The 8,822-nt window shown below is 38.6% G+C and overlaps 1 pseudogene across 1 annotated transcript; it reads left to right on the top strand.

Moving 5' to 3' along the window:
- Positions 1-1,666: 1,666 nt before the first annotated feature.
- Positions 1,667-2,941, top strand: LOC147484824 (cytosolic sulfotransferase 15 pseudogene; annotated as a pseudogene). The gene has a single exon (XR_015206306.1). The product of XR_015206306.1 is annotated as a cytosolic sulfotransferase 15 pseudogene (transcript).
- The last annotated feature ends 5,881 nt before the right edge of the window (positions 2,942-8,822 follow it).

Raw genomic sequence — 8,822 nt, 5'->3', positions numbered from 1 at the left:
AAGGCTTCAACATCACCAAAGACATGGCGGGTGGCACCAGAATCTAGTACCCAGTTCTTCTTCCCAATGACCATGAACACTTGTGACACCACATCAACAATAATATCATCTCCCTCAACTATATTAGCATTGGGAGGATCATCAGTGTCTTTCTTGTGTCTGCATTGAAAAGCCATATGTCCAGGTTTACCACAAACATAACAATTTCCATTGCCAGTACCACTCCTTTTTTAAAATAAGTGTCTTTGACCTTGAAATTCTCATTTTTGTTGTACTTCTGCTTTTTAGAGTTTTTGTTGGATTTACTGGGATTACCTTCAACGATATTGGCTTTGGAATGGAATTCCTTAGATAACACGTCATCCCGAGTTTTGTTCTTTTCCTCTATGTGAATGTGAATGATCACATCCTCAAGAGTTATTTGTTTACGCTTATGCTTCATACTGTTTTTATAGTGTTTCCAAGACTCGGGGAGTTTCTCAATCAAACATCCAGCAACAAAGGTTTCATGTAAATCAATACCCTCAGTTTTCAAATCATTAATCAGCACATGAAAATCATGAATTTGAGACGTTACATCTCTATCCTCTCTCATCTGGAACTTTAGAAAAGTCCCAATTGCATATTTCTGAGTACCAACATCCTCTATTACGTATTTTTTGTTCAAACTCTCCCATATGTCATGTGCATTTTTATTTGAACAATAAATATCAAATATTTCATTAGACAAGGTACTCAAAATAGCATGACGACATACCTTATTCCCATTGAACCAAACAGCGTGATTTCTTTCGAAATCATTAGAACCCTCCTCCACGGGTGTCTTTGTATCGCGAGATACTTTGCATAGTTTAGTACATCTAGAGTCGTGAACACCCTTTCTCTCCATCGCCAAGTGTGAACCGTTGAAGGATTCAATCTTTGACACATTGGGTAAGTTCGCGAGCATTCAAGAGGGTGCAACATCTCTCATAGTCGAAGTAACTTCCATGACTCGAATTGGTTTCTTTGATCGGCGTGTGTCAATAGGTGTAGACATCTTGTTATTTCCTTAAGATTGTTGTATGCAGATAAAAGAAAACAATAAAAGACAAGGATAGAATAACAGTAATAACCAAGGCGCGGATTAGGGTCGTCCTTAAGGAAAGATTTCCCCTTCTAATGGTGCGAAAAGGCAACAACATGGCGTCTTCCTCATAGGATTCAATGGTTAACAAAGTGACGACTTTGCACTTTGCAGAACGTATTACCCCTCTAGAATAGAATATAACTCTCTCCTACGGGTGGAAGAAAGAAGAGAAGAAGAATAGGGCATGTAATGGTTTTTTTTTTTTTGAGATGTGTTTCTAATCAACTGTGTCTGTTATGGACGCACAGCCCCTGTATTTATAGAGGTAAGGTGGTCGGTTCCAAATAGGATAAGGACTCACACTTCCACTAAGTCAGTTTCAAACTCTAAAAGATAAATACTCATCCTCAAACTCTAAAGAGATAAAGACTCATCTTCAAACTACTCTAAAGAGATAAAGACTCATCATCCTCATCCTCAAATGGTGAAACCGACTAGACACCGAAACTAGTATTTAGAAATACTCCTAGAGATTCCAACATTTTTTTATTTTATCTCACCTATGGCCCTACATCAATTATCGTTCATCGGTATCTCAAGTATTCTTATTTTACGTTGGTTACAATATATTTATCAACTCCCCTTTTTCTTATTTATAGACGTAGTTCTCAGCATAAAGTCATGAAGATCGACTAGATCAAGATCTATACTTGTGCAAGAATCAGACCTGGATAGCACATTATGGATTTTTCCCATACTCTCCAAATTAATTCACAAGGTGAAGTAGTTCAGTTTGGCAATGAGTTCCAAAGAATACTTCAATGTCTTCCTAAAGAAAGTGCTTGGAGAACTTTTCTCTATAAGTACCAAGGCATTTGGTATTATCCCAAATCACTTGAAGCACTATTGTTCACTCAGGAGCACTTTCAAGCAAAAGCTACTGATGTAGTAGTAGTCACTACACCAAAAGCAGGCACAACTTGGTTGAAGGCCCTTGTATTTGCCATAACTAAGCGCAACCGGTATGTAGTTTCGGATCCAAATCACCCCATACTTACAACCAACTCTCATGAACTTGTCCCTTTCTTCGAATTTATGTATCGTCATAACAACATTCCTGATCTACCCAACCAACCTTGTTCTAGATTATTTTCCACGCATAGCGGTTTTAATTTGTTGCCAGATTCTGTCAAGAACACTAGTTGTAGAATCATCTATCTATGTCGAAATCCCAAAGACAACTTTGTATCATTATGGCATTTCATGAATAAGGCAGTGGCAGAATGTGACACTGAACCACTTATTCCACTTGAAGAGGCTTTTGAGCTGTACTGCAAAGGGATTCACGGATTTGGACCCATTTGGAATCATGCTTTGGAGTACTGGAAATTGAGTCTACAAAGGCCTGACCAAGTGTTGTTTCTGAAGTATGAAGATATGATGGGAGATACTACTTCCCAGATAAAGAGGATAGCAGAATTCTCGGGCTGTCCTTTTTCTTTGAAGGAAGAGAGTGAAGGAGTAATTGACCAAGTAATTAAAATGTGTAGTTTTGAGAACTTGAGCAACTTAGAAGTAAATAAGAATGGAAAAAGAGTTGTACCATTTATTGAAAACAAAAATTACTTTAGAAAAGGTGAGGTGGGAGACTGGATTAACTATTTGTCACCTTCGATGGTGGAACAGCTAGACCAAGTGGTGGAGAAGAAGCTTCATGGCTCCGGTTTGACATTGAGCTAACCTTTTCAGCCTATTCTGATGTTGACTATTTTTTTTTAATGTGTTTTCTTGTTTTGTTGCTTTGAATCCTTTGATCAGGTGATGTACTCATGTTGTTGTTTTTTTAGGTGATTCCATCGGTCACTCATCAAATTGGATTTTGCAACCCCTCAAAAAAAAAAAAAAAATTACAAATTTGCCATATTACAAGTTTGCCATCAAAACCCAAGCCTAGCAACCAATTCAACCGGTATCGCAAAAACGAACCTTTCGGATCGTTTTTGTTTACACTCAAACGATATGGCCACGTCATTTGAGTGCACACTCAAACGATATGATCACGTCGTTTGAGTGTATACTCAAACTACGTGATCACATCGTTTGAGTGTATACTCAAACTACAAGGTCACGCCGTTGAGTCTTAGTTTGAGTTTGAGTTACACTCAAACTATATAGCGCTTAAGAAACTACTCAAACGATATCATTGTGCCGTTTGAGTGTACACTAAACCGTTTGAGTATGAGTTACACTCAAACTATATGTACAAGTCGTTTGAATGTACACTCAAACTACATGACCATATCGTTTGAAAGTGTACACTCAAACACTCAAACGATATGGACACATAGTTTGAGTGTTAGTGTGAGTAACACTCAAACGACTTGTCCATGTAGTTTAATTATACAATCAAACGACTTGGTCATGTAGTTTAATTTGAGTGTACACTCAAACGATATGGTCGCGTAGTTTGAGTGTACACTCAAACGACTTATCCATGTAGTTTGAGTATACACTCAAACGACTTGGACACATAGTTTGAGTGTACACTCAAACGACGTGGACATGCACTCAAACGATTCCAAACGCACTCAAACGATTTCAATTGAATTAGAAAAATTGAAATCCGATTTAAAAAATTGGGTTAGAAAATACACAATTACATCAATAAAACTACATGCACTCTGCACTCTTTATCTGTTATAACATAGTATCTTTATAACCAAGTTAAAACATGTAATCAAACATGCTACATGTAATCAAACATGCTAAAATCTAAAATAATAATTTGTTTTATATTTAAACTTGTTATTATTATTATTTTTTCAATTGTGAATCATAAACTAGTTTGGGGTTTGGAGTTCAGGGTTTAGGGTTTAGAAATTTCGTACCAACATATTTCACTTAATTATTTGAAATAATAATTTGTTTTATATCTAAACTTGTTATTTTTTATTTTATTTTTAAAATTGTGAATCATAAACTAGGTTGGGGTTTAGGGTTTAGGGTTTAGAGTTGTTTACAAATTTCGTACTAACTTATTTTACTTAATTATTCAAAATAATAATTTGTTTTATTTATAAACTTATTATTTATTATTTTCTTTTTCAAATTTTGAATCATAAACTAGGTTGGGGTTTTTTTAGGGTTTAGGGTTTAAAATTTAAATCGATAATAAAAAAAATTAATTTCAAACATATTTCACTCAATTATCCAAATCTAAAATAATAATTTGTTTTATATCTAAACTTGTTATTTTTCATTTTTTTTTATTCAATTGTAAATAATAAACTAGTTTGGCGGGTTTAAAGTTTAGGGTTTACAAATATATTCCACTCAATTATTCGAAATATATCAAAATTTCAAATATATATAGAATACTCATTCACTCAGTTTAGAGTTTAGGGTTTACATAGAATACTCAAGTTTTTCTACATACTCAAGTTTCTCTACATATTAGAATACTTAAGTTTCTTTAAATGGAACATGGAGATGAAGAAGAAATATTTGAGATAATGTTTGAGGTACAACAACAAATTAGTGAAGAACAACAAATTAGAGAAGGAGAAAATAGAAGATATGTTGAAAGTGAAGAAGTGGAATAAAATGTTGAAGGTCAAGGTGAAGAATTTGAAGATGCGACAAGTCATGCAAATGAGATGCCGAGAAATCATCGACAACAAAGTGCAAACCTAAATAATGAGGTAACACTTGATTAAAATGAATACAAAACACTTGATTGATTGAATGGATGCAAAACACTTGAATGAATGCAAAACCCGAGCCCAAACGACATGGCTGGGTAGTTTGGGAACACTATAGAACTACATGGCGGTGTAGTTTGAGAACACTATAGAACAACATGGTGGTGTAGTTTGAGAACACTATAGAACGACATGTCCGGGTCGTTTGGTTACACTATAGGACTACATGGCTGGGTCGTTTGGTAACACTATAGAATGACATGCCCGGGTCGTTTGGGGACACTATAGAACTACATGGCCGGGTCATTTGGACCCTCTATGAAACTACATTGCTGGTGTTTCGACCCCCACCTACGTGGCAAACGTCCATTAGTAGGGGTCTTTATTTTATTCATTTAATCAACAGGGCTAAAGCCCAATTTACAATACCATGGATCAATGTACAGGCCCCGTTAACTCATGTGTCTAAAAATCAACCTTAGCCACATGGCTTGCCACTAATGTACATTGATTTATGTCAAGATTCATTTCTTATCAAAGAGATAATTATCAGTTGACAGTTATATTCTATCACAATTACTCAAGCAACAAGATTACTTGAGCTACAAGGACTCTCTACTCTACCTATATAAATACCAAACTATTTTTCATAAGGAACTACGTTGAAACTTGATCCCTAGATAATAGATTTTGGGTACGTAGGCAGCCATTATTTGGTTCAGTTTCATCTCCCCCAACATCAAATTTCTCTGTTTCTTAGTGCATTCGTCACCATTGCTCTCGTTGTGTTAAAGCAAGTTACTGCCGAAACATAATTGGCACCGTCTGTAGGGAATTTAGAATTCATTATCACGTGAAACAATCTAGACGGTAAGCACAAGAAGCAGACCAAATAGTCTACATATTCCTCCTGCTAATAGGACTTGTAACCCTCGAAATTCAAATCGGCCAATACAAGAACCGTTGAACAATCAAGTTGCTCCTAGTGGTAGGATCAATTCTCAACATCCAACCGTAGCAACGCCACCACCACCACCACCACCACCCCTCCGCCCTCCTAATCTAATACGGTGAACGCGTGAGTTACGACGAGTCAAAAATTTAAAATAGAAACTTGAGAAGGAAGCTGGCAAAGAGGCAAAGGCCGGTGGACGATGCTGCAAATTCAACAACATCAAGGCGACCACAAAGGGACGCATGTCATTCCAGTGTATGGGACCGTCTTGAAGATCCACTTCATCGTCCTCAACAACGTGTTATTTCTCAAACACAATCAACCAGTGCACACTCTAAGAGTAATGACCCTATTACCCGTACTTATGGGGAGAATCGGATTGGCAGGGATAACTACTACCCTAGACATGTCCGATCTCAAATGGAAGATTTACCTCTAAGAAGCAATTTCAGGGAAGACCGCCATCCGAGATATGTCCGACATGACTGGGAAGGCGGGCATCCCAGACAAGAGCCACAAAACATGGAGAAGTAGTATAATTATACCGACCACCCAGCCAAGGGTGACTACCGGCCTAGACAAGCTAGTTACAGGGATAGACAAAGACAATCACCGGTCGGAGCTGATCGTGCATACCGCCAAAGATCTATAACTCCAATAAGAGATAATGGAAGGTATCCTTCTCCACATGGGCACGACCGGGGGCGTCCAGTTGTTCGAGCCAATACTTTAACTCTAACGAAACAACAAATTGAAAGAGTTGATTGCAAAAGAACTTAACGATAGAGAGTCGAGGGATGTAAGAATGAAAAACTTGACGATACCAATGATGGCGTACTTGATAAGTTTTAAGCCGACATTCGGGGAAGCTTACCACTATCCCAACTTCAAACAACCCGATTTTGAACTTTGTGATGAGCCCAAGGAGATCCCGGCTTGCATGTTCTATCGTTAAAAATAAGTTGGTGTTATGAGGTGGAGATGATCCGCTCATGTGCAAGCTCTTTCCATCAACTCTAAAGGGCCCGAAGACATTCTGGGCGGGTTTAGTGAGTTGCCTTCAAGATCAATTCACCAATATAATAAATTAGAAAATCAGTTTGTTAATCATTTCTGCCACAATTGCAAGACGCCAAAGGATGTCGACTCACTTTTGAACATCAAGCAACAATGTGACGAAAAGCTACGTACTTTTGTTACTAGGTTCCCGGTGTCCACCACCGCCCCGTTATCGCAAACCGGCAGAAAACGCCCGAAAGAAGGCGCCGCGGAAGAAAGTATAAGAAAACCTTCATCCCGTGATCGACCGACTGACAGGGAAGGCCGACCTCGCAGATTTGAGGAAAATCGCCATCCTAGACAGTCCAACCAGGCAGGGAAAGAAGGCGTCACGGAAGAAAGTATAAGGAAAACCTTCATCCTAGATCGGACCGACGGCGGGGAAGGCCAACCTCGCAAATTTGAGAAAAATTGCCATCCCAGACAGGTCCGACCAGACAGGGAAAAAAGGTGTCACAGAAGAAAATATAAGGAATACCAATATCCCAAACGAGACTAACCTGACAGGGAAGGCCGACCTCGTTGACCTGAGGAAAATCGTCGTCCTAGACAGGTCTGATCCGATAAGGAAGGAAGGTGTCATAGAAGCAACTAGAAGGAAGACCACAATCCCAGGCAAACTACCGACCTAGATAGGTTGGTTACACGCAAAGAAAAAGACAATCTCCAGTCGGACCCGAAAGTGTGTACCGCCTAAAATCTCTAACTCTTGTAAGAGGTAATGGCAGGTGTCATCTTCCACATAGGCTCGACCGGGGGCGTCTGTTTGTTTAAATCTTCTGGGTGAAATGGATTTCACTCTTCAATACAATTTTTTCCGATCTGCTGGGAAAAATAATGGAGGCTTATATCGATGATATAGTCGTTAAATCGAAGGATACGGGTGATCATTTTTCCGATCTTTAACTTGTTTTTTATAGGCTTAACAAGTATAACATGTGACTCAATCCCGCCAAATGTTCTTTTGGGCCTCTCTTCTGGAAAATTTCTGGGATACCTCATGACTCGTAGAGGTATTGAGGCTAATCCTGATCAGATACGCGCCGTTATTGATATGCCATCACCCAAAAATAAGAAGGAAATTCAACGACTTACTGGTCGGCTTGCCGCTCTTCATAGATTTATTTCTAAATATTTCGATTGTTGTCATCCTTTCTTCCAGACTTTAAAGAGGGCGGCAACTTGGAACATTGATTGTGAGATGACATTGCAACAACTAAAGAAATACTTGGTCAGTCCTCTTATATTGACAAGTCCTTCAACGGGTCAACCTAGTGGCATATACCTGGCAGCTACAACTCAAGCTGTTAGTATTATTCTTTTTATTAATGATGAAAAAATCTATGGAAGACATTCTGCCACCGCTAATTGGGGGCGACGAAGACCAACATGAAAACGCAATTCCTAATCCCATTGACCTATGGATTGTTTACTCAGATGGCTCCCATAGTAAATCTGGGTCTGGAATTGGATATGTTTTTGTTAAACCCGGTGGAGAAAAGATTGGGAAATCTGTGCGACTTGGCTTTGCCGCTTCAAATAACGGTTCAAGTATGAGGCTGCCATTTGTGCCTTGAGAACGGCTTTGACACTTTCGGCTAAAAAGCTCCAGTTATACCGATTCTCGCCTTGTTGCAAATCGGTTTGGTGGGTCTTTTAAAAGCAAGAGATGAGCGTATGGCCTTTATCTTAGTTTGATACATAGTCTTGCTCGACAATTTGATAGCATCTCTATCACTCAAAGACCCGAAATGACTTACGCCATGCATTCATTGGCTTATCTCCGCCCAACGTAGAAGCCGAAGGGTTTGACACATCACTTTTGCAGTCATCTTTTGTCGGTCTAAGTTTGAATGTTTTAACGCCGCTTAGTTCATTACTATCATTACTGAAAAATCGTGAAGTTACCACATTTAGCTTTGTCAGTCTAAGTTTGAATGCTTTTTACGCTCGCTTAGTCATTACTATCGCTACGACAAATCTGACGAAGTTACTATGTTTAACTTAGCCAGTCTAAGTTTGAACGCTTTTACGCTCG

This window comes from Coptis chinensis, chromosome 8 (assembly GCF_015680905.1).
Source record: "Coptis chinensis isolate HL-2020 chromosome 8, ASM1568090v1, whole genome shotgun sequence".
NCBI lineage: Eukaryota > Viridiplantae > Streptophyta > Magnoliopsida > Ranunculales > Ranunculaceae > Coptis > Coptis chinensis.
The sequence above is the reverse complement of the archived record's forward strand: the minus strand, read 5'-3'. Positions and strand labels throughout refer to the sequence as shown.